The 26,965-nt window shown below is 37.9% G+C and overlaps 1 protein-coding gene and 1 pseudogene across 1 annotated transcript in view; one reads left to right on the forward strand and one right to left on the reverse strand.

Moving 5' to 3' along the window:
• The window catches only part of Il1rapl2 (interleukin 1 receptor accessory protein like 2), a 1,209,823-nt gene that overhangs the window by 1,103,205 nt on the left and 79,653 nt on the right, over positions 1–26,965 (forward strand). The gene's annotated exons all lie outside the window — the stretch shown is intronic.
• On the reverse strand, positions 1,626–8,780 carry LOC127184617 (zinc finger CCCH domain-containing protein 14-like; annotated as a pseudogene).

Consider the following 26,965-nt stretch of genomic DNA (forward strand, 5'->3'; position numbering starts at 1 on the left):
TGAAGAAGGTTTGAAAATGAATAATGACATTTTTATTAATAAAAATGTAAGCTGCAAAGAACAACTAGCTCTATTTCTACTGCTTGAAATTGTTCTTTACTGGCCGAAATGATGAACAATAGAAAAGTTACAGTGCATACGTCTGGGCTCCTGAGAGCGCCTGTGCTTTAATATACTATGAACATATCCTACTTGCTTTGTTCAGGTTTTCTGAAGCTGTTAAGAAAACAGACCTTTAAAAGGGAAAAATGTAATTAAAGTTTTAAAAAGAAATTTTTGAAGCAAACAAAAAAAATACATAAAAGTAAAGATAAGGAGATGTTAAAAAAGAAAAATAAATTTCTGAAACTCAAATTAATCACCATATTGAGAGATGGGGCTTTTAAAACTGTACTTTACTTGATCAGGTCTGGAATATTGCAGGGAATATGACAAGTAACGTCCACTGCAGAAAGAGAAACAGGAGATGTGAATTTGAACTCTGTGTGGACTGTGTCTCTATGACATTGACGAATTCTGTACTAAGAGAGACGCTGTTAGGTGTTCAACTTACTTGGCCCAGAGCTACAGCAGTGTTTTCCATTTTCCAAGGCAACAAAACAAAACTGTGATTCCTTCTTTGGCAAAAGACACTGATGAGCTGGCCACCAAGCTTGTGTAGATGTCTGAATATGGAGAATTCTCATTAAGGTACTAAAGGTGTCAGAGAAGGTAGCAGGATAAAGTTCCTACAGCCACCAACCCTGAACTGACAGTGCCATCTCAGGGCCCCCAGTCAACCTGTTGGCAGCAGTAGATTAGGAAAATCATCAGACTACTTAAAGATTGATATATAGTCTATAAGACTGTTAAAATTGCCTCTCCTGAGTAGTTCTTACATGAGAGTTACATTTAATATGTAGTGAGGGGTATCATCCCACTCTCAGATCTTTGATTGCTATGCTTTCTCATTCTAGATTTTTAAAAATGTGTAAAAATCTCAGCAAGTGGTCAAACCGTGGGCACCAGAGTGCATGTCAGAGGTTCAGCAGCAGTCCCCACCACAGACATGTGGAGAACTACCTGCCCATTGGCTACATCTGAGCAAAATGAAATAAAATAAAATGTCAGCAACTGTACTCCAAAACAATGGTACCTCTAGCCTTTTCCTTTAGTGAGCCAGCACTATTCACTCAGGATATGAACCTCTTACCTAGAATTCTTTGACTGAAATGATTCTTTGACACAACCTCAGTTGAACAAAAGAAGGCAATATATAAAACATAACAATGGGGCTGCTTAAATTGTCAACTAAAGACTGAATGTGCTCCACCACAATTTTAGTGTTTAATTATTGGTTTTATTTCTAATTCTTCTTATGATCTTTTTATGGTAACTCCAATAATTCTGTTAACTAGAAATTTAGGTCAAGCAGGGTGGTTCATATTCCTATTTGAACTTTAAAATATGTTAGAGTCAAATAGAAATGTAGGAAATGTCCCAGCACGTATTTCTTTTAAGTACGTGCATAAGCTGCAGAGAGGCAGAAACCAAAGTTACAAAGTACAGGGACTCATCCTGAGGGTAAACAGAAAAGAGCTCAAGGGGCAAGCCTCTTGTTTGTGAACTCCAGAAGATCACTGGGGTCATCGCAATGCATTTCTTTCCATGCGGGCTCTCTGCATTTTCTCACAAGAACTGTGACTGAAAACACGCAGCAAGAAGAATGAAGCCCTTAGGGTACGGTGTGGCACTGTCCTCCCAGGGAAAGGGAAAAGAGGCATCTGAAGCGTCTTCAGGATTCCATCTTAAAAAAAAAAAAAAAAAAAAGAGCAGGGGCTAGGGAAATGGTTCCTTAGGTAAAGTGCTGGCTATATGGGGGTTAGGATCTGAGTTTGACTCAGAGAATCTACACGAAAAAAAAAAAAATTAGGATTTGGGCACCCATTTGTAAGCCCAGCACAAGAGAAGCATAGCTAGGCTCATAACTGGAGCTCTTTGGCCAGCTAAGAAGATTAGCCAAATTGACAGGTCTCAGGCCAGAGAGAGAGACTTGTTCCAAAATAAAAGAAGACACCTAAGGTTGACCTCGGCCCTCTACATGTAACCCCACACACATACGCACCTCTGCATACAGAAACATAAATGTGCATGTGATCATTTTTAAAGAAAATAAAATTCAGTTAAGGACTAGGAGGAAAGAGGTAGCAGGGCCACATTTGCAGCGGTTTTGCAGAAGAGCAGCATGCCAGGTAAGGCAGACTGTGATATAGAAGTGAGAAAGAACTCTCCTCCCTTTAACAGCGGCATCATTCTGGGAGCCCTCTTTAGGCTAGACTAGGGCTCATTTGATTTTTTTTGTTTACATTTCTAATTAAAATACAGTTACAGAACTCCCCTTTCCTTTCTCTGTCCCTTTCCATGTTCCCTCTTCTAACCCTTCCCGTACCTCCTTGTATTATTTACTTTTCTAGTCCTGTGATAAAACACCATATCTGAGGTAACTTTTTGAAAAGTATCTGATTGAGCCAACTTCTTCCAGAAAGAACAATACATTTGCATACTTCCTGGTCCACGTTAAGTAGTCATGAAATTACCAGTGCCTACATATTACAATGAAGTTCAAAATGCTCTCCTGAATTGAAAGTAGTATGGTGCTTAGGTCTAAAATCTAGTACCTGTCCAAGTTATCAGTGAAGAGATGTTCTATCAATCATTTGTAAAGGGTATAATATACAGTCATAGGAATGAATTATCTTAGAAAGAATACATAAATCTTCCATCTAAGTTGTGGACTTGATATTGCAGGTCACAAGTGACTTAGAGTGTTTAAGAGGTCAAATACTTTAAAATTGGCTGTGCCTTTTACAACCCAGAGACAGTCTTTGTCCTTGAGGTTTTGGAATGTGTTACTTTGTAACTTGAAGTCTGAGATAGTGCCCTCTATCTTCTCCCTATCCGGATTACGGGAAAGAACTGGGAAAGGTGAGTTCAGAGTTCAGGAACATAACCTTTGCTTCATGCTATGTAAGGCAGCAAAATTTCCTATGTCCATGGTACTTGGAGTAACTTTTGTCTTTATGTAACTACACAATTTAGCCGTGAAAACCAAATGGAAAAAGGTTGATATCTGCCCACACCAGAAATAATTCTTCTACGCAACTCAATCCCCTAGAGAAATGCTGCTTTTTAGGTTAAGTATGAATTTCCACTGGTATTTATCATCAAGAAAAGAAAAAGAGGCTAGTTTAAAAAAATATGCTTGGCCCGAGGAGTTTAGGCAGATACGTGCTCTCTTTTTTGTTAATTGGGGATTTAATTGTATGACTGTTTGGCATGAAAGACAGCAAGAATGTTTTTCTTATTATGAAGCGATCCCAGAACAGAGATGATAAACAACAGGAAAATAAGTTGAAGAAGGGAACCAAGGGGAATTGAGACTGTTCAGTCCATAGACGAGCTGGCTAAGAGGTGACTTAGTAATGATCTTCAAGGACCTGAAGGACAGTCATTAGGACCAGATGCTCCCCATCTGCAGAGACACAGGAAATGACAATATAGCAAAACAAAGTTTAAGAAGAACTTACTGGCAGTGAAGGCTGTCAAAGGCCAGAATACATTGCTTCAGAGCTTGTGAAATTACCTCTGGGCTGCTTTGCATTTTGGTTTCAAACAGGAGGGATTCGTGCCTGAGATGGCCAAGGTAAAGTTTTGCATGAAGATCAGGGGAAAGGACACATGATATTTCAAGACATTTTATTGCTGTGTGATGCTATGAAATCTGTATTTTTATGTCCCCTAAGGTGTTCATTTTACAGCACGCATTTTGTATTCTACTTCCCCTTAATGAAATTTCAATTTCTCAGTTATTTCTAGTTATAGAAATTTACTGTGTAACATTTTTTTTACCTTCTTGGATTATTAGAAATCTTTGCTCTGCCTCCTTGCCCTTCCTCGGCTCACAAACTTTTTCTCTTCTTTTTTTTTGCTTAACCTTTTTACTTTCCAATGTTGCTTCCTTTCCCACAATGGCTTGAGATAGCATGCAGACTTGATGTAGCACTTAGCACATTGCATGTTTCAGATCAATTTAAGAGGTAATTACTATTTAGAATTTAAGTACATCATAAAATATGAGAGAATGTAATTCCATGCCACGACAACACAATATTCTGTTTTTCTTTGACCTTGACTTGTATACATCTTTTTATTTTTTTTTTTTCCAGACAGGGTTTCTCTATGTAATATTATCTGCCTTGAACTCACTTTGTAGACCAGACTGGCCTTCAATTCAGCGATGTGTCTGCGTCAGCCTCCCTGAGTGCTGGGATTAAAGGCATGCACCACCATGCCTGGCTGACTGGTATATGTCCTTAGAGCCACATTTGCTATGTTTATCAGAACAATCATTTGCTATGGCTATTTTAAGATAGAGATTGAGAGCTTGGATCTAGAAAGAGAAAATATCCAGCCACATTGATAAGTGACTTTAGATTAAAATATCTTTTTGTTGCATGAATCTTTATATGTTTGGGACAGTGTCGATCAAATTTAAGGACATGATATGCCTGTGTTAATGAAAATATCTTCAGATCCATTTTATTGTAACAAAAGTTGATGAGATTCCAATGTGTCTTCGCTGTATATAGAAAAACAACTCTTAGTTTATAGGGTTGATGCTCAAGGCCCCCACAACCTTACATAGCTCTTGTTCTCTGTCATTTTTGGTGTTCTATTTTAATTTGAGTTTGCTCTCACAACATGTTTATCACAAACTCCTCCTATCCCTCCTCTTCCTCCTTTTCTTCCTTCTCCTCTTTCTCTTTCTCTGTCTCCCTCTCCCCCTTCTTTTTCTTCTTCCTCTTCTTCCCTCTGTCATATACACACAACAACGACAACAATAAACCTTTACATTTTCTCATTTGATATCCATATGATTAAACTACAACTTTGGAAGGGAAGAACTGTGGCTGTTACTACTGTTGATACAAGTACAAATATACACAGTAAGCTCAAAATCAAGATAGTTTTCTGGGGTGGGCTTCAGGATAGGAGGGGTCGATTAGAAACAGGTAAGCCAGATCTTTTGTTCTTAGTGGTGAAGACATGTCTAATATCTGCCCTGCAAAGGACAGCAGACAGCATGGACCTCTCCAACCTTCTCCCAAACCTCTGAATAAAATGTTTTGACTAAAAAAAAAAAAACCTCGTATCTTTTGGTACCAATAGTATGTAATCATTTTATTGACAGCAATTTATGGAGAAGCTGTTGGACATTGTGATCTATGAAGATAAAAGAGAAAGGAAAAGCGCCTCTGCCTAAAATATAGAGGTCTAAATATACAATTATTGAAGACAACAGAGCAAAACTAAATGAACAAAGTAAATGTCAAATGAAACAAAAGAACCAACATCAAATGAATACTGAACTGATTATTATTATTTAGCCCTAGGTTAGGAAAAGAATATCTTTGGAGCTCATGGAAAATGATATTATTTTGGATTTTGAGTACAATGTAGTTTATGTATATTTCATTCAGTAGTTTGATAACAAATTAGTCCTGGAAGGTTTATCTCCCATGATACTATTTATTATTTTGTGTTAGAATGTTCTTTATTAACTAATTAAAAGCTTTCTTTCGTACTCATTCATTTTTTGTGTAAAACCATCTGTTCCCAAACAAACTAAAAGCTTAAAATGCATTCAAAGCTATAATTCTGGCACTTATTGCCTTTCAGCGTTAGGGTACTTCCTCCTTTTTGCCTCTCAAAGCACACTACTATGGCTCAAGAAACACTTTTCTATCATCAGATTTGGGGCCCAATAACTTTTGGTAATCATTGAGATTTATGTATAGGTCATTCTTCAATTTAATTCATCCTATTCTAACCACCCAGACTGTTGACAGCGTCCTGGGAATGAGGCACAAGGAAATGTGGGACTGAAGGGAACTTTTAGGATTGATTAAGATGCTGGATAAACTTTCATGGTGCTTTTAGAAAAAAGACTCTTTAGTAAGATCAGACAGACTTATTTCTTTCCTTCTGATACTTCAGAATTATATTTGAACACTTCTTTCTGTTATAAACCCAACAGAAGGAATATAACATTAAACTATATCAATACCATAAATGACAATTCTGTTACTAAAAGTGTCTAGATACCACATTTCCCTACTAAAGGCAATCATGTCTCTTAAGTCAGAACCCAGGAACTAAGTCCTCTTCTCAACTCATGACAGTGGAAATCATGAAGAGCCTCATAACACCTCCTATACTACATCCCACCCCACTGTATCCCGACTTGTACCATTCTGTGTACAGGATATACTTTCTTCAATTATAAAAGAGGTATTTATCTCCTAAGTCTGAAATTGTCCTTTATATTGCCATTTATTTTGTGACCTTTTGGCTTGCTGAGCTTTATGATACATTGTCCAGACAATATGTTGTTCTTATGTTTCAATGGATTTGTTTGGCTGCACAAAAATATTATGAGACTCTGCTCATAATATTTGCGGCACTCTATGTCCCTTCAGTGTCAGAAAACAAAAGGTAATACATTTTTAATGGAAAGAATCCATTTAGCATTTTATCCACTAAGCTGGGTCTTGTGAAAGCATGAATCCTTTGAACAAAGATGATTGATTAAATTAGATAACTGCTGTCAACTTGGTACATATGAGAGAAGCTTTTCTTTACCATTCCAAAGATGTAGTTTCTGTTCACATTGAAATGCTGGAAGCAGGATCTGTGACTTTTAATTTTTTTTATTACTCATTTTAAAACTCATATTATTGTAGATGGAAACAGTTGGAGGGAAATAAGTGTTGTATACAGATGTCTTCACCCTGCTATCATTATTTCTTCATTACAAATAAAAGAATCACCATATCTTAATAATAAGTGTTCATATGAAAGTATGTCCATTTTTTCTCAAACATGCCACAAAATTTTTCATAGAATTTGGTCCTTTTTTGTTTTTGTTTTTGTTTTTGTTTTGTTTTGTTTTGTTTTGTTTTGAGACAGAGTTTCTCTGTGTAACAGCCCTGACTGTCCTGGATTCACTTTGTAGAGCAGGCTAGCCTCGAACTCACAAAGATCCTCCTGCCTCTGCCTCCCAAGTGCTAGGATTAAAGGGATGCACGTTTTCCATAATCAAAATAAACAAATAATTTTCAAACCAGTTAGTAAACATGCATACTTAAAGAAATTAGACACTTCAGCTAGGTAATAAAACTCATATTATAAAATCTACATATTCTAAATTTCAAAGACATGATAAACTCTTAAGATTATCTCTCATTAGATAATGGAAGATTTCAAATTGTAGGATATTCTGCCAGGTGGGATCAGGATTTCATGGATTTCATTCACTGTTCTGAAGTCAAATTCATTTTAAGATATGCCTTATGGTACCATAGTTAATGGTGGGATGATAAACGAAGTCTGTTCCCATACACTGAGTTCCCGACAGTGTTTTGTATGGTAGACGGGACATTCCATCTTTTTACATGCTGGCATGTTACAAAAGAGCTACCATTAGAAGATGGCACTGGTGAGGAAATGACTTTGGGAGCCAGTTGTGGAATGTTACTCATGTGAGTGAAGGGACAATCTGGCTTAGTACTCTTTTCATAAGATTTTAATTAGGATGCAGACAAAGACAAACCTTTTTCAACAAATTCATAAAGCCAGAGCTTTTCTGCAACACTGTAAGTACTGGCTTCCTTGTAAAATTCAGAATGAGCATGTGTCCCACTGTCTCATCTCACCCCGCAAGGCCTTCCCAGATTGTAAATTTGTTGGAATATGTTTGTCTGTGTATCCAAATTTCAAGTAGTACTCAATAATTCTAAATACTTTTGCTTCCAGTTCTGCTAGTGGTGCTTCTTGAGAAGTTAAAATTCTGGGAGCAACTGGCAATGTCTGCTTCTGTGGAACTGCTCTCAGGCTTTGCTGGTATACACAACTTACTGGAGACGCTTCTTGTCCGGAATCCATAGCCATCATCCTCCTCTGCTCCATCATGACTGATTTCTTCTCTTTCTTTACCTTCTCCTTTAAAAAAAAAAAAAAAACTTTAACGACTAAACTTACAACGGGCAAATTTCTCTCCTAATAGTTTTTGTCCTCCATACTAATCTCTCTAAGTTATTTCTAAGTTTCTTCTCTGCTGCTAAGAACATCTGGTTCCCACAAATGCCCTGTTTGTATACTGGCTGCTCTGTACATCCAGTTGCTTGGCTGTGAATCCTGTTTTGCAACTGCTAAAGTTGCCACGTGTTTAAATGAATACCAGTATCTGTATTTCTCCTTGCAGATGGTTGATAATTCTCAATAGAAGGTTGAGAAGAACCGTGTGTACATGTCGCTGTAGGTTTCTGCTGAGATAAGGGATTCTCTTGCACAAAACTGAGGGCTTCATCAATGAGATCATCGGGTTCTGGCTTGATAGCAATCACCTCTTCAAAGGGTGCTGTTTCCCTCAGAGGTTTCACTGTTGACATTAGCCGAGTTTGAAGCTCAAGCATCAAAAGTCTGACGTCGGTGGGTTTCTGCTCCTGTGAACTGGTGGAAAGTCTGGAATCTTGTTTTCTTTTTTCTGGTGTACAGTTCGAAAGGGCAAGGAGGGTGGAGTGCAGCTTCACCTCCTATTTATCTTGTGGACAAAAACGTGTCTTGTTTGAAGGCATGTGACGAACAAAGATACTGGTAGCAGAAGACTTCAGACTAGAAGTTTCAGTTGTACCAGACTGAAGTTTATCTAATACAACATGAAGCCCACATGAGCTCCTCATTCTTGCAATTTCCCCTGAACAGCACTCCTGATCTTAACGCTAGTTTCTGTGTTTCAGTGACGGTCAGCCAGGACATCACTAGGACACACTTTGGTTACCTGGATCCCACCATAGGCTGCTACCCAGAAACCTGCCTACTGCCACAGTTCCATCCCTGCTCTTCACTGTGGGTGTGATGTTCTTCCCTTATGTTGCTTTTTGTAAGGGAATTCAGGACAGAGAGAGAGAGAGAGAGAGAGAGAGAGAGAGAGAGAGAGAGAGAGAGAGAGAGAGAGAAGAGAGAAGAGAGAAGAGAGAAGAGAGAAGAGAGAAGAGAGAAGAGAGAGAAGAGAGAGAGAGAGAGAGAGAGAGAGAGAGAGAGAGAGAGAGAGAGAGAGAGAGAGAATATAGATTGAAGAAGTAGGGCCCTACTAATGGCCATATAAGTGAGCCCTCTTTAAATATATCTAGGTAAAATGTGAAAAGGCTGCTGTGGTGGTTAATTTAGCCTGACAATCTGATCAGATTAAGAATTGCCCTGGGAGTAAATGACTGACAATTTTGGGTTTCAAAAGAGCAAATTGTCTTCCCTGGGGAAGAGCACACCAATTGGTTGCCCAGAATCAAATGGTCAGCCCTAAAAAAGCATACACACAGGTCACATTATACCATATGAGCTGAATATATTTAGGACTGTATTTTATACATACAGACAGACACATATCCAATAACAATTAATTTAAAAAAGAAGCCATAAATTTGAAAAGAAGCACAGAGAAATATGGAAGTGTTTGGAGGGGGGAAGAGGAAGAGAGAAATATTGTAATCATATAATCATAATCTCAAAAACATATAAAAAAGAAAATGGCCACATAGCCCTGTTACTCCATGACTGTGTGTGTGTGTGTGTGCATGTGTGTGTCCTTTTATCCAGCTTAACAAAGTAGCATGATGTACTGTTTTTCCTCCAATAATTTGGAAAAATGAAGATAAACTAAGAAAAACTGTTACAATTTTTATGGATAGACTTTTGAAACATTTGACCTTTAAAAAGACTACATCCACCATAATAGTATTTAACATTACTTGTTTTATGAAAAGGACAAATAACAAGATGTTTTATTTCATTTTGAAAGATTATACAAGATTACATTTCATTATCAATTATTTATTGAGTGACTGAAGTAAAAATATTGATTCACATCTGGAAATATGTTTACTAAAATAGATTTAGTTTTATCAAATCTTTATAGTTTTCTTAAAATGAGATTTTGTTTTTCTGACCAAGCATGAACTAAAATATATAATAATAGTACTAACTTCCCACAACCTCAAAGTTAACACACACACACACACACACACACACACACACACACACATACACACACACACACACACACGTTGGTTATTACCAGTCCAGGATATATTAAAAGACTCTGTAACCAAAACAAAAATCAAACAAATAATTTATATTTCACTTTATAAATAATTTCAAACAGCTTCAACATAGCTAGCATTGTTTTAATGGCAAACCACAGCTCATCATAGGTTTATTTCTTTATAATGTCTATATGATTTTCTCATGAATTTCACTTTTAAAATAAAGATTCAAAAAGACCTTAAAAAGGGCAGAGATACTTAATGTTGTACAAACAAATAGACCAATAAAGATTCCTCATGTCGAAAATTTTTCCTTCAGTCCTCTTTTAGGATTCCATTGGTTCAAGTTTTAGCACTTTCCTGAACACTTTTAAATTAGTTTCAAAGTACAAGAAAGAGAATGCATTACATATCGATTATATATGTAGAAAAGCCTGGCTTGTTCCATCAAGAAAAGCCAAGCATAACAATGTCCTCATATTGCTGCTTTATTTTCATTTTTTACATACAAAGAAACTTTATTATTTCTTACTGAGACAATTATAAGATCACAGTTATTAGGCAAACCTGACAATCTAAAGACAATTCTTGGAGGCCAAGGTGGAAGGACAGCACAGATGTACAAAGATGAGTGCTGATCGTCACATGTGCACTATGACTTAAACACTATGACACACATATGTTTATACTTGTACATATACACATTAAATACATGCACACATATACAACAATAATAATAAACATGTAAAAAGTAGAATGAAATTCATTAAATACAAGAAATATTAGAACTGAAAGATATTGTGTACTTTATAGTCAGATTCATGTTCCTTTGTATAGCAACAGCCAAGTTCTTTCAATCCCATCTTCTAGAAATCACTAAATTGCAATTTATTTCAGTAATTATATCATATTGACAATGTTAACAATGTTTAATCTTTGGAACTAGCTTACATTCATCCTACTTCCCTGGTGAGTCATCCAAGTTAGAGTATCCATTAATCATCATCTCTTTTGTTCTTTGTGCTTTGAATTAGTACATGGTGTGTATATACTGACGTTTATTTAAGCATCAATTACTTTAAAAGTTAACTAAGCTATAAATTCATAGTTATCTGGGATGTTTCCAAATTTGGGTCACTATAAATAAAGCCAATATGTGTGTACATGGTCAAATATTTATGAGAATACAGGTTTTCTTTTTTCCATTAATTGGTTAATTTATTTACTTTACACTACATTGTGATCAAAGCTTCCCCTCCTTCCTCTCCTCACAGTCTTTCCCTCTCCCCTCTTCCCTCACCCTATCCCCCTCTCTTTCCTTTCTGAGAAAGGGAGACCTCCCGTGGTTATCAAGCTGCCTTGGCATATCAAGTAGAGCTGGGCCCATCTTCTTCTATTAAAGGCTAGACAAGGCAGCCCAATTAGGGGAAAGGGATAGAAAGGCAGGCAACAGAATCAGAGACCACACCTGCACCTGCTGTTAGAGGTTCCACATGAGGACCAAGCTGTACATCTGCTTTATATATAAAGTGTCAGATCCTTCCCATGCATGCTCTCTGGTTGGTGGTTGGTGGTTGCTGATTCAGTCTCTGTAAGTCCCTAAGGGTCCTGTGGGTTTTCTTGTGGTGTCCTTGACACCTCTGGCTCCTTCAATCTTTCCTTCTCTTCCACAAGGTCCCTGTAGTCCTGCCTAATGTTTGGCTGTGGGTCTCTGCGTCCATTTCCATCAGTTTCTGGGTGAATCCTCTCAGATGACAGTTATGCTAGGCTCAGGTCTACAAGCATAGAAGACTATCATTAATAGTGTCAGGGATGGGCTCTCTTTCATGGCATGGGTCTTGAGTTCAGCCAGTCATTATTAGCCAGTCCCTCAATTTCTGCTTCTTAATTATCCCTCCATATCTTATAGGCAGGAAAAAATTGTGGATCAAAAGTTTCATGGGTGTGTTGGTGTCACCATCCACTGGAAGCCTTGCCTGGTTACAGAAGGTGGCCATTTCTGGTTCCATAGGCCCTATTCCTAGGAGTCTTATCTAGGGTCACCCTCTTACATTTCTGGGAGTTTCTATTGTCCTAGGTTTCTGGCTCATCCAAGAGATGACCTCCACCTCCACTTTTCTATCCCAGTTCTCTCTCCCTCAGTCCTCCCCACATTTGATCCTTTCAGTTCCCCTCCCCACCTTCTCTCCCACCTAGTTCCCTCCATCCATCCACCCCTCTTATCTATTTTGTTTCCCTTTCTCAACGAGATTCAAGCATCTTCCCTTGGGCCCTCCTTGTTACTTAGCTTCTTTGGGTCTACGGATTATAGCATGGTTATACTGCACTTTATGGCTAATATCCACTTAGGAGTGAATACATACTGTGTGCCATTCTGGGTTTGGGTTACTTCACTCAGGATGATCTTTTCTAGTTCTATCCATCTCCCTGCAAAATTCATGATGTCTTTGGTTTTAATAGCTGCATAGTATTCAATTGTGTGAATATGCCACATTTTTCTTACCAGTTCTTTACTTGCAGGACATCTAGGTTGTTTCCAGATTCTGGCTATTACAAATAAAGTTACTATGAACATAGATGTATGGTGGGGTACCCTTTGGGTAGATAGCCAGGAATGGTATAACTGGGTCTTGAGGTAGAATTATTTCTAATTTTCTGAGAGACCCCACAGATTGATTGGCTGTACAAGTTTGCCTTCCCACCAGCTGGAAGAGTGTTCCCCTTGTTCCACATTCTCACCAGCATGAACTACACCTTGAGTTTTTGATCTTAGTCACTCTGACTGATGTAAAATGGAATCTCAGAGTCTTTTGGATTTGTATTTCCCTGATGACTAAGAATGTTGAAATTTTTAAAAAATGTTTCTCCACCATTCGAGTGTCATCTGTTGAGAACTCTCTGTTTAGCTCTGTACCCCGTTTTCTGATATTTTTAAAAATTTTTAATTTTTTTAAAATTTTATTTTATTATTTATTCATATTACATTTCAATGGTTATCTCCTCCCTTGGATCCTCCCATTCCTTCCTCCCTCCCATTTTCCCCTTACTCCCCTCCCCTATGACTGTGACTGAGGAAGACTTCCTCCCCCTGTATATGCTCATAAGGTAGGTATATTTACACTATGGAATACTACTCAGCTAGTAAAAACAAGGAATTCCCGAAATTTGTGGACAAATGGATTGAACTAGAAATGATCATAATGAGTGAGTTAGCCGAGAAGGAGAAAGAATTAAATGGCATATACTCACTTATATCTGCATACTAGCCCAAGGGGCATGTCCCATGAGAGTCTTCACTAACCAGGAATTTTTAATTTTTTATAATTTATTCAGATAACATCCAGATTGTTATCCCCTCACTTGTATCTTCTCATTCCCACCTCCCTCCCTCTTTCACCCTATTTCCTTCCTCTAGACCTCTGACAGAAGGAGACCTCCTCCCCCACCCTGTGACCACAGCCTATCAGGTCTCATCTGGATAACCTGCTTCCCTTTCCTCTGTGTGCCACCCTGGGCCAGGCCTCTCCACCAAGGGGAAGTGATCAAATCAGGGGCACCATGCTACATATCAGAGGCAGTTCCCATCCTCCCTATGACTTTAGAGAATGAGCTGCCTTTTTGCTAGATCTGAACCAGGTGTAGAGGTTTACTGCATGCATTGTCCTTCGTTGGTGCCAACAGTTTGTGTAGGCTCCCCTGGGTCCAGATCCGCTGGTGTTCATGGTCTCCTTGTGGGGATTCTGGACCCTCTAGGTCCTTTCATCCCCACCCCATGCTCCATTCTTCCACACCACTCTGATCCAGAGTCCAGCAGCAAGTCACAGCATCTGCCTCGATCCCCTGCTGGGTGGAGTCTCTCAGAGGACATCTATGTTGGGCTAATAATATCCACACATGAGTGAGTATATATACCATGTGCATTTTTATGGGTCTGGGTTACCTCACTCCATATGATCATTTCTAGTTCCATGTATCTCCCTGAAATTTTTAGGATTTCCTTGTTTTTAATAGCTGAGCAGGATTCCATTGTGTAAATATACTGTGTATTTTTAAAATCCATTCTTCAATAGAGGGAAAACTAGGTTGTTTCCAGATTCTGGCTATTACAATTAAGGCTGCTATGAACATACTTGAGCAAGTATGCTTATTGTATGATGGAGCATCCTTCAGACATATTCCCAGGGGTTGTATGGCTGGGTCTGGAGGTGGCCCTATTCCCAACTTTCTGAGAAAAAGCTAGATTGATTTCCAAAGTGGTTGTACAAGTTTGCACTCCCACCAGTAACGGAGAAGTGTTCCCCTTTCTTCACGTCCTTGCTGTCACTTGAGATTTTTTTCTTAGCTATTCTGTTGGTGTAAGATAGACTCTCAGAATTGTTTCAATTTGCATTTCCCTAATGACTAAGGAAGGACATTGAGCATTTAAGTGTTTCTCAGACATTCAGTGTTCCTCTGTTGAGAACTCTGTTTAGCTCTGTACCCCATTTTTTAATTGGGTTATTTGGTTTGTTGATGTCTACTTTCTCGAGTTCTTTATTTTTGGTATCAGTCCTCTGTTGGATGTAAGGTTGGTGAAGATCTTTTTCTATTCTGTTGGCTGCTGTTTTGTCGTTTTGATGATGTTCTTTGCCTTATAGAAGCTCTTCAGTTGCAAGAGGTCCCATCTGTTAATTGTTGATCTTAGTCCCTGAGCAGTTGGTGTTCTGTTCAGGATGTTGTCTCCTGTATCAGTACATTCAAAGCTATTCCCTTCCTTCTCTTCTGTGTATCCAGCTTGATGTTGAGTTTTTTATTCATTTAGAACTGAAACTTGTACAAACTGATAGATATGGATCTATCTGCATTCTTCTACATGCAAACATCCAGTTAGACCAGCACCATTTGCTGAAAATGCCTTCTTTTTTCCATTGAATAGTTTTGGCTTTGTCAAAAATCAAGTGTCTGTAGGTGTATGGGTCTACTTCTGGGTCTTTGATTCAATTCCATTGATCGACCTGTCTACTTTTATGCCAATATCATTTGGATCTTATTACTATTGCTTTGTAGCACAGCTTGAGGTCAGGGATGATGATATTTCCAGACTTTCTTTCACTGTATAGCATTGCTTTAGTTATCCTGGGTCTTTTATTTTGGTATATGAATTTGAAGATTTCTCTTACAAGTTTTATAAAGAATTGTGTTGGCATTTTGATGGGAATTGCATTGAATCTGTAGATTGCTTTTGGTAAGATGGCCAATTTTACTATGTTAATCCTACCCATCCATGAGCATGGCAAATCTCTCCATCTTCTGGTATCATCATCAATTTCTTTCTTCAAGGACTTGAACTTCTTGTAATACAGATCTTTCACATGCTTAGTTAGAGTTATACCAAGACTTTTTATATTATTTGTGGCTATTGTGAAAAGTGTTGTTTCTTTAATTTCTTCTTCATCTTGTTTATCATTTGTATACAGGAGGGCTACTGATTTTTTAGTTAATTTTGTAGCCAGCAACTTTCTGACATGTATGTGTGTATATATGTATATATATTTGTATTTGTATGTTTACACATATGAAAGAAAACAGAACTTCTCTTCTCTGTCCATTATTTCTTGTTCCCCCTCCTTTTATACTCTTTGTTTTCCCCACATAGACCACTTATAGTTTCACATCATATATATTTAAGGTTTCATATATGAGAGAAAACATCCAAAATTTGTGATTCTAAGTTTGGCTTATAAACATAAATTGTATACACTTATGTATTTGTCCCATTATTTAACAGTGATCTCCTTCAAGATTACCCAAATATCATCGGCAATACCTAAACTCATTCATACTAGCTTCAGTTTCATGATGGTTTGATACAGGCTGCTGGTGGTGGTGGCAAATAGTCTCTCAGAAACAATTTGTTTCTTATTGGTGGCAAAGAAGCCTAGTGCGATGGCCTCGCATATCTATAATCCCAGCACTCAAGAAGGCAGAGGCAGGCCACCTCTGTAAATTCAATGCCTCCCTCGTCTACAAAGTGAGTCACAGAGAAACCCTGCCTTTGCGGGGTGGGGGGGAGCGAAAGGCAAGCTGCAGGTTGGGTGGGGATATATTATCTCAAAGCCTGCTCCTACTGCTGTAGTACATTCTTCATTAAGGCTGCACCTCCTAAACAGCCTCAAAAAGCACCAACAGGTAGGGACTTAAGCATGCAAAAACTCAAGACTATGGGGGCGGGGATTTCTTGTGCAAACCAGTTGCAAAACAGGAGAGTTTTCCATTGTCTCCCTAGGTGATCAGAGTTCATTAAGAGGAGTCTACAAAATATTTGTCATTTTCTTAATGGCATTAGACTCATGAGATTCCACTTAAAGACTTCTCACAGGCAAGCACAATGGGGTCAACATATAAAATATGGGAAAACATATTCTCTTTTACCTAATGATCTCTTTGGCCAAAGGGAGTCTCTATCACTTGAACATCTGTTTCTCTGAAGGGACCTGATTACGATTATTGCTATAAATCTTAGGATATTGCTTCAATATTAGACTCTGTTTGGCATGACATTGTAGGTCTACTCCACTCAAATGACAGGAAATATAAGATGAATAGCCTTTTCAATAATTATATAGCAACAAATAATATATAACTATACAGTGCTTGTAAAAACTGAATTATGATTTCATATTTTTCATTTTCTTTCACTAGCAATAGTGTATCAGAAAACAATAAGATACTAAGACACAATGCCCTAGTGACCACATATTTATTTACTAATAACCAGGTAGGAGATATTTTTCTTAAATAATATTTAATAAGTAACATGGTAATTTCATTACTTTTTCCTATATATTATGCAAAGCAAACATCTTATTAAAAACTCAAGTACCTTTAAAGTTGTTATTATTGTTGGTTTGGTTATTATAGCTCTTATTAGCATTTATGTCATATTAAAGAGCTGTTTTCTTATGTAAAGTAAAAATGGGAAAAGAAATATCATTTTTTTCTAATTTCCAGATCTGTGCTTTGAAAAGTTTAAAGGTTGTCATTTGTAATACAAGGAAAAGTTGTCACCAAAATTTTCACATCAAGGAAAATGTCACCAGTCCTCATTTTCATTTAAAATAAATATTAAATACCACAGATATGTAACACATGACTTATTTGTTTTTATTATAAAAGGTTTTAATCATAAAACACATTTTGACTATGTTTCCCCTTCCCTGACTCCCCCAGCTGCTCGCCAGCTGCTGCCCCCAGCAACTTCACATTCTTCATCTGTTTCTTTAAAACAAATAAAATACATGAACAAAAATCAAAACAATAAACTAATAAGAAATTTCAGAAATAAAATAGAAAGAAGCAAAAGGCTTCGCACACACATGCACACACAGAGAATGAAACTCGCTTTGAGTTGGCCAGTGACTCCTGTACATGAGACCTGCCCTAGGATGGTTGCTAAACCCTCCAAGACGCCATTGGAGAAAACTGATTTTCTGTTTGCCAGTAGGTGTCAATTGCTAATAGTTTCTGAGTTAGGGCCTGGAACATTACTTTCTCAGGCCTGGGCCTCCATCTGACAGGAAGCAATGCAGGTCACGTCTGTGCTGCCACAATCTCTGTAAGTTCATACATATATCTGTCTAGTTGAGCCATGAAGACACTGTTGCCATGAAGCCACCCACACCTCTTGTTCTTATACTCTTTCTGCCTCCTCTTCAGCATAGATCTCTGAGCCCCATAGAAAGATGTTTAATGAAGGCATCCCATTTTAGGCCCGAGTGCTTCAAAGTCTGCACATTATCCAGTTGTGTTCTATTATTAAAGTTTCTTTGACTGGGTTGAGAGAGGCACTGATCTATGGGTACAGTAATATGTCACTAAGAGTTGATTTATTGCTATTCCTTTTTATTCCTTATTATTGTCCCTTTAGTAGAACAGTAATACTAGACTTTCCCATAGGCCTGTGGCTGATCTAATCTCAGATTCTTGGTCACTGTAGCAACGTCAGGTATAGGTTTTATGTCATAGAATAGGCCTTAAATACAACCAAAAAGATGGTTTGTTATCCCATACAGTGTGTGCCACTATCGCATCGGTGGGTGTATCTTACAGGCCTGCCAATATTATAGATCACAAGATTCAAAGCTGGGTAAGATTGATGATTACTTTTCCTTAAACAAATGCCTATGACAATCAACAAGCAAAAAGGTTATGCTTCAAGAGATTCACAGTTATTTACATATTCCAGAACACTATTACGCAGACCTAGTCCTTTCCTTGTAAATACTAGTATGTGGGCAGAGGCCATAATGTCATAATGGAACAAATATAGGACATAAAAGAGAAAGAGGTTGTGAGATAAGACATATATATTCATGGGCAGATACTTTGGTGACATAAAATCTCAAACTAATCTATTTCTTAAATTTTCTGTCATAACCTTTCAATGCCATGAAAGTAGAGGCAGACATTTAACAATCAACCTTTTGAAGACAATTAAAATTCAAACTCTAGCAACTCAGTAGAGTGATTTTATTTACCAAGTATTGCAAGGTATGCTACACATCCAAAATCTGAACTACACCTTATTTGAAAGTCTGTAGTGCCCTCTCCTTTCACCATTAAAGTCCAGAGAATAAGCAAATACATATGTTATTAATAATCTTATTTTACCAAAGTCAAAGTATCATTTCTACAATCTTATTACAAATACAGTAGTTCATATTTGTTAGCTGCATAGATAATATGCCAGACTAAGATTTTGTGTGTCAGAACTATAGATATTTAGTACCTGAAAGATTATTTGGCAAAGTAACTGTCATGTCCTGTTGAATAATACCACCTACCTCTACCAGTTAAATACCTCAAACACTCCCCATCAACTATGACAACCCAAGATGCGTCAAAGCTTTGACAAATGTCTGCTGAGGATGAAAAGCTTACCCTGGCAATATGTTCTAATGTATAGTCTGAGAAAATATTAAACGTGAGTTCAAAATAATATTCTCATCAATCTTGCAGTATAGTCAGACATTTCTACATGTTGTAGCGTATTTCAATTGAATCTCTTCCAGAAGAAAACTTCTTGTGTTTGTAAAGAAGTACAGGCACTAGCTATTGAGACTTTAGTGTTACCCATGTGTACATGTGTTTACGGCTAACCCATTAGGATTAGACAACCTATTGGGGGCTCATCTCTGATGAGCATTGATTCTCTCTCTTCCTGGAGTCATTGACTGCCTATAACTTTTCATCTATGGGTGAAGTCTCTTAAAATGTCCTCATATGTTTGTTTGTATTTATGTAACAATAATTGTTGTAGACAAAATCATGAATTGAAAGGGTGTTGAGGATGTTGGAGAAACAGGATGGGTACAATCAATGTAAATACAGTTGTAACCATGCATGACATTCTTCAAGAGTAAAAAAATCAAATAAAATGAAGTACAGTTTCTATTATACTCTGAAGCTCAGAGTCCTCATCTGACATAAAAATTGATCATTTATTCAAAACAGTGAATCACTTTTCAATGATTAATGACCAGAAGATGTCTATAAAACAAAAAGAATAAACAATAAAACATAAACCAGTAAATACAAATAATGAATTCATGTTTTATCCATAATATTCAATACTAAAACATAATATATTTAAATATATTAAACAATAGATTTAGTATAAATAAGTAACAATAAATCTAAAATTTCTTGAAAAACCTCAAATTGTTAGGTATTATTTTTTAGGTTTTGGTATCTCTTACCATTGTTTCCTTACCATTTTACGTCTTCTGAATAGTTTAATAGTTGTTACTGGAGACACCAGGGTCAGAGCCATGGTGGAAAGAGTTAAGAGAAAGACTCTGATGTCAGAGACTGCACTTCCTCTTGATTACTGTGTAGGATGCAAAGGAGATACCTACATCTTATAAAAGAGTATGCCTGGGAGTCATTGGCTAAAGCAAAATGTCCTCTTTGTCTCTATGTGCATATGTGTGTATGTGAGCAAGCTTCTATGCTTTTGTTTTTGTGTTTAATGCCTTACTGTGAGATTTTTGTTTGAACTTTGGAGTTCTGTTTGTTTGTTGAGAGTGAGAGCACACAGAGTTGGGTAAGGAAGTGAGGAGGATCTGGGAAGAGTTTGGGAAGAGGAAAGAATATGATCAAAATGGTGTCTGTCTACTTTTGTCCTTATGACCATGTGTTCAGAGCTGACCATTGGGGACTGGATCACCTATCAGGCCTCATCTCTGGTGAAAATGGATTCTATCCCCTTCAGCAGCCATTGGCTGCCTAGAACTCTTCATCTATGGGAGAGGTTGGTTGTTCTTTGTTTGTTTTAAAGTAATGAGTCTTTAAAGTCTTTATGCCAAATAGGAGACAACAAAGGTATGAGCATCTCTCTCTCTCTCTCTCTCTCTCTCTCTCTCTCTTTGTGTGTGTGTGTACTAATTAAATAATTTTCTAAAACAAGCCAAACCATCGATGTATTCTTGCACAAAAAAAAGCAATGAGAAAATAGAGCAGACATGAAGAGGGGAAAATATTTCTTTGGGGGATAAAATAATCCTCCAAATGTGTCAAAAAACAGCTTCTAGAAAAGTTTCTCATTTTTATTAGCATGTGAACTACAAAGTAATTTTAATTACTCTATGTAGCCTCTGATTTCCTATATCTGTTTAATATATAGAACTATATTGAAACATGGATTACAATAGACTATAACTCTAAATGACACTTGAGTCTCTAAGTTATGATACACATTATATATCATGGCAGGTGAAGCACTTCTTTTATGCTGTGTTTTTAAATTCTTTAATCATAAAGATAGTTGGTAACAAGAACACAATGCTGTTTCTGAGCCAAGATAAGTAAAAACTAAATATACAGTCAAAGGATAATTTTCCAAGCAAAGAGGATTTAAAATCAGTTTCCTCTACCTTCCTAGGGTATTTGACTAGGATACAAATTAACTTGACATAATGCAGATTAATAAGAGGAAAAATTAATTCCATGTATTCACATGGGAATGTCACAAAATATAAAGACTCAAGAAAGGGTCAAATGACTGTAACTTATATTGCGTCCTAGGCAACAAAAGGAACAGGACCTTTGGGATTCTAAAGGGATGTTGTGATGATTTATGGGCAGATGAAGGGAGGAAATATATGGGGAATAAAGTTGTTATGCAAATTAAGAGGCTCCCAGGTGATAGGCGTTGCCTAGGAACACTGCTCAGAAGAAAACTGATGTGGCTAAGGTATGGACCTCCAGTCCCCTTTCCTGTGATCCAAGTTAATTTTCTTTGATTTAGAGGATTCCCAGGAAGGGAATTCATGACAATGCCATTTCTTTTGGAAGATTCCTCTTTAGGCAACTGAAAGAAACTCAGGAAGATTCTGGACCACATTCTATTTTCTTCAAGTCCTCTCAGTTCAAAGATATGAACATATTAAAGCATAAGATTGTTGGGTGTCATTCATTGAACATCAAAACAAAGCTTAAAGTCATGCTTTTATGCAGATAGTACATATGAGCAAACAAATATTTTTTAACTTTTATTCTTCTCTCATAATTATCCAGACCTCAATTTCTCATCTCTCCGCTCCTCCCATTACCTTCCTACCACCTCTCCTCTTCCCCAGATAAACTCCATCTCTATTTCGCCAAAAAAAAAAAAAAAAAACCCAAAAACCAAATGTTTTTAACAATGAAATAAACATTGAAATTCACTGCAAATGTAGATTTGTAAATAATATAGCACCAGTGTGCTACAAATATACATATATGAGAAGGATTTATTACAGAAGTTTACTTGTGCAATGATGGCCCCTGTGTAATCCCATGACAGATAGCCTGAAAGCTGGAGACACTGGGGTACCAATAGCATAGTCAGTGCACTTTTTGTCTGGAGGTCTCTGCCCCAATCAATAATTCTTAAAATGCAAGTTTAATCCTCATCCCTTATCAAGGAAACTGATCTTTACAACAGATAGAAACCATTACAGAAAACTACAACCAATCAAAATGCACAGTTGTGGAGCCCAGTCCCAGTGGGTACATCTACAAAACACTCCTGCACCTAAGGCTCAGGGAACTTTTCATAAGAGAGTGTGGTAAGACAGTAAGAGCCAGAGGGACAAGGGGTTTACCATGATATTGAGTCTCCTAGGGATGGCAGAAGTCACGCCCTTAAAATTTCACCGCCATGGCTGCCTAAGCATGAGCTGAACAAGGACAATAACGAGGGACATGATAAAGTGGACAGGGAAAGCCCATGAGGCCTCATCTCTACCCATTGAACTACGTACAGGTAACAAAGGGATGCCGAGAGCAGGAGAAACAGCCTTCCCCAGGGAAGAGCACACCAGCTGGTTCTCCAATACCAAGTGGTCAGCCCTGTAAACATGTATACTCACAACAGTACGAAGACCGAGCAGGCTATGCTTATGTACGTAGGATTACAAATGTATATACATATACCATGTAACAATGATTAATGGAAAAATGGCCAGGGATTTGAAAGAGAAGAAAGAGGGGTATGTGGGGGGGGGGGAGCTGGAAGCAGGAAATAGAAAGGGGAAATGATATTACTATATTATAATCTCAAAAGCTAAAAAAAAATATTTTTAAAAATCTGAGCACTTCTGAAATAAGGTGACTAATAGTGAAACTCTCAGTTATAATCTGTAGGACCCAAGAGCCTGAGATCCCAGGGCACGAGTGGTTGATGTAGTATTAATGCAAATGCCTGTGAGGTGAGAATTCTACTAATCCAGGAAACAGAAGAATCTATTCCAGAATAAAAAGAGAGAAAGAGCGGGAATAGAGAGAAGAACAAGTGCCTTTATTTGTTCCATTTTGACCTTTCATTGTTTGGCTGGTGATCATCCCCACTGAAGACTGATCTTCCCACTGTGTCCACTGAGATTCCCATCTAATCTCTTCTAGAAATATTATTGCTCCAGCAATTGCTTAGCTCTGTCAAACTAACACCTAAAGTTAAGCCTCACAGAGCAAGAAAAGTCTTTCTAGGATGAGGTGAGGGACTTAAGTCTCTACCAGAAAGCATAGAATTTACATATCAGTTGTATATAATTTGCAAATAGTTGTGAAATAGCTTACACAACTAACAGACTTAGAAACAGACAAACCTGAAGGGTGCACTACAGATGTGTGTGATTCTACGGAAATATAGACATTTTTAAACAAACAAAAATCCCTTCTTTTAGATCAAAACCAACCAGGAAGAAAGAGTACATTGTTCACAAAATTAAATTTGTCTCATTAGATTTGATGTAACTATTCAGTAGGCACAGAATGTGTTTGTTTGTAGTGTGCACCTTTCTATTTTGTAAATACAATTTTAATAAAAAGAGAATCACACCAGTTTTTCTCACCCTTTACTCCCTACGGCATATCCCAGGTAACCTCCCACATCCCCTCCCATGCCTTCTCTCAAATGACTGCATTTTAAATTATTATTCACACACACATATATTCACAAATACAACCTGTTCTTTCCCTTTTTTCATATTGAATAACAAATCAAGGGGCTTATCCGTGAAAGAGCTTAATTCCCTGTCTCCCAGCAGTAGTTGTTGTCTAGAATTCCTTGTTTGGTGATGCAACCCTGGGAAACTTTTCTGCTTCCTTGATAGGATGCTCTTGATATTGCCATTGGTCTGGTCTTGTTTATGTAGCCAGTTCTAGAAGAGACTGTTTCATACAAGTGTTTTGCCTACATGCTAGTCTGTGTGCCACATGTGCACTTGGAGGCTAGAGCACTCCATCAGTTCTCCTGGATCTGGAGTTGTGGATGCTTGTACACCATTATGTGGTTGTTAAGAACCAACTGTGGGTCAAGCTACGAAGACAGCCAATGATTATTTATTTATTTAATCATTTTACAGCCGGATCCCAGATCCCTCCCATTCCCCACCCCACACACACACATCGCCTCCCCCCACTCCCTTCTCTCCTCCTTCTGAGAGAATGGAAGGCCTTCAAGAGGTACCAACCCACCCTGGCATATCAAGTAGCAGCAGGACTAAAGGCATCCCATCCCACTGAGGCCAGGCAAGGCGGCCTAGCTAGGATAAACGGATCCAAGGGCAGGCAACATAGTCAAAGACAGCACCGACTCCTTCTGTTATGGGACCCATATGTTAACCAAGCTGCACATCTACCACATATGTGTAGGAGGCCTAGGTCCAGCTCATGCATGCTTTTGGTTGGTGGTACAGTCTCTGTGAGCCCCCATGGACCCAGGCTAGTTGACTCTAGGTCTTCTTTGTACTGTCCTTAACCTCTCTGGCTCCTTCAGTCCTTTCTCCCACTCTTCCACAAAACTCCCCTAGGTCAGCCTATTGTTTTCCTTGGGTCTCTGCATCTGATTCCATCAGCTGCTGGGTGAACCCTTTCTAGAAGAAAAAGAAACAAACACTCAAGAGGAGTAGATGGAAAGAAATAATCAAACTCGGGGCTGAAATGAATAAATTAGAAACAAAGACAATGATACAAAGAATCAACAAATTCAAGAGCTCGTACTTTGACAAAGTCAACAAGACAGACAAACCCTTAGACAAACTAACCAAAAGGCAAAGACACAGTATCCAAACTAAGAATCATTAGGTCTTACTTCAAAAACCTGTACTCCCCCAATTAGGAAAATCTAAATGAAATGGGTGGTTTTCTCAATAAATACCACTTACCAAAGTTAAATCAAGATCAGATAACCATTCCCCTCCAGGGAAATAGAAGTAGTCATTAAAAGTCTCCCAACAGCCAATGATCTTAGCCATTGCTCCAACCTCATAAATTTTACTTTCAGATTAATTTTTATTTATTTGTATCTGACTGTGTGAATTTACACCACATGTGTGGGAGTATACTCAGTGTCCAGAATTAGATATCCCCGAGCTAGAGGTACTGGCAGTTGTGAACTGTCTAACATGGTGGCTGCAAAGTGAACTCAAGTCCTCCAGAAGAACAGTAAGGACAGTTAACCACTGAGCTATCTCCAGCCCAAGGGTGGACTTTGAAAGGCATCTGAAAATTTGTGGTCCCAAGGCTAAGGAACAAAACAATTTCCTGTAGTACCTATAATTTTGGCCGGATTCTTTCTTCTCAATGTACTTGATATTGCCTAAGGATTTTACCTACCCTACCAAGAGTTCGTTTATCTGGATGGATGAGAACTCTGGAAGCCAAGTGCTACCGCTTTACTCAAGCTCTGGCTTTATAAATTCAGGGTTAGTGTCTTAGAGGTAAAGTGGCATATTTAAATGAATGAGCATAATTTTCAAGTATAACTTCTATGGTTGTATAACTGTGTCTAATTATGTCTTAGTAAAAGCAAAACATTTTCATTGAACCTATTCAGATAATTATATTGTTATGAAAATAAGAATATTTAATAAAAATCTGAATTCTGAAGGAATCTGACAGGGTGAATAAATTATTCGTTATACGTGTTTCACTTCAGTGCATAAGAGCAGAGTCTGTTAGGCTATTGTGTAGGGGCACACATGTATAATACATTTCATTACCCATCTTAAGGGTCGTGGCCAATGTTCCCACAACAGAAGGCATCTTAAAGAAAAATGCATTTTGATTACTGTCTCTGCTACCCACTCTTATCTCCCTCACATTTTTGTCATTTCTGCCCCTGACAAATATCTTTCCTACTTTAATGCCTTTCTATTTTGGTTTCTGATCCACTGAATTGAACCAGGGTCACCCTTGTGACATTGTGTTTAAAATTACCGGGCAGAGTTTGTGGTTGCCAACTCCCAGAACCCATCAGTTAAGCAGGGAGTAGTCAATTCCATGAAGTACCTCCATCATCCATGACCAACTTTTGACAAGGCCAGTTTTTGCAGATCTAGCGTAGGTAAACAGTTCTGTGACTTCATAGTTGTAACAGGTAGGCTGTGCCCAGAAGATGGCATTTCATACCCTTTCTCCCTGTCTTCCATCTTTTGTAGTCTTTCTAAACAATGTTTCCCAGTGTACCTTGAGCCATAGAGGAGTAGTTTAAATAACTTATTTAGGGTTGGACCCTATGCCATTTCTTATTCTTAGTCACATGAGCATTGATTACCTTCCACATTAACTACGGTTTACTACAGAAGGGCTTCCCTAATGAGGACTGCAAACAGCATTAGTATCTGCAGAGATTGGGAAAGTCAGTCTTCTACAGGAAAGACCCCTGATAGGTTATCTACTCCCCAAACAGGTTTAGGTTAGCACTACACACATATACGTATGAGCAACACTAAATGGACCCAATAGGTGTGTATATGTGTGTGCACATGTGTGCACATGTGACACTAATAATTACAAAAAAGGTTAAGAATTACAGGGAGTAGGAACACAGAGGGAGTTGGAGGGAGGGGTCAAAGGAGAAGGAAGGGTGGAGATGATGTGAATACAGTAACTATATATGAAATCTCCCCTCAAAAAAGATTTAGAAAAATAAAATAAAAATGGTCTGGTTGGGAGGAGGTTATACTGAACTAAAAGGCAGATGCTGTCTAATCACAGGTTTTTATTAGGACCTAGACAGATGGCTGAGTGGTTAAGAGTGCTTCCTGCTCTTGCAGAAGACCTAAGTTAGATTTTAGACCTATTTTGAGTGGCTCATGCCAGACTCTATTTATAGCTACAAGGGATCTGATTTGCCGGAACACTAAGAGAACTGCACTTACCTGTACAAACCGACACATGCATACACATAATAAAAAATTACAAAAACTCTTCATTTCAAAAACAGTCCTATGAGATGGAGCCAGAAGCACCCATGTCAGAGAACATAGGATAGCAAAACCAGAAATGAAAAAGTTTGGGCC

The sequence above is a fragment of the Acomys russatus genome, chromosome X (assembly GCF_903995435.1).
Source record: "Acomys russatus chromosome X, mAcoRus1.1, whole genome shotgun sequence".
NCBI lineage: Eukaryota > Metazoa > Chordata > Mammalia > Rodentia > Muridae > Acomys > Acomys russatus.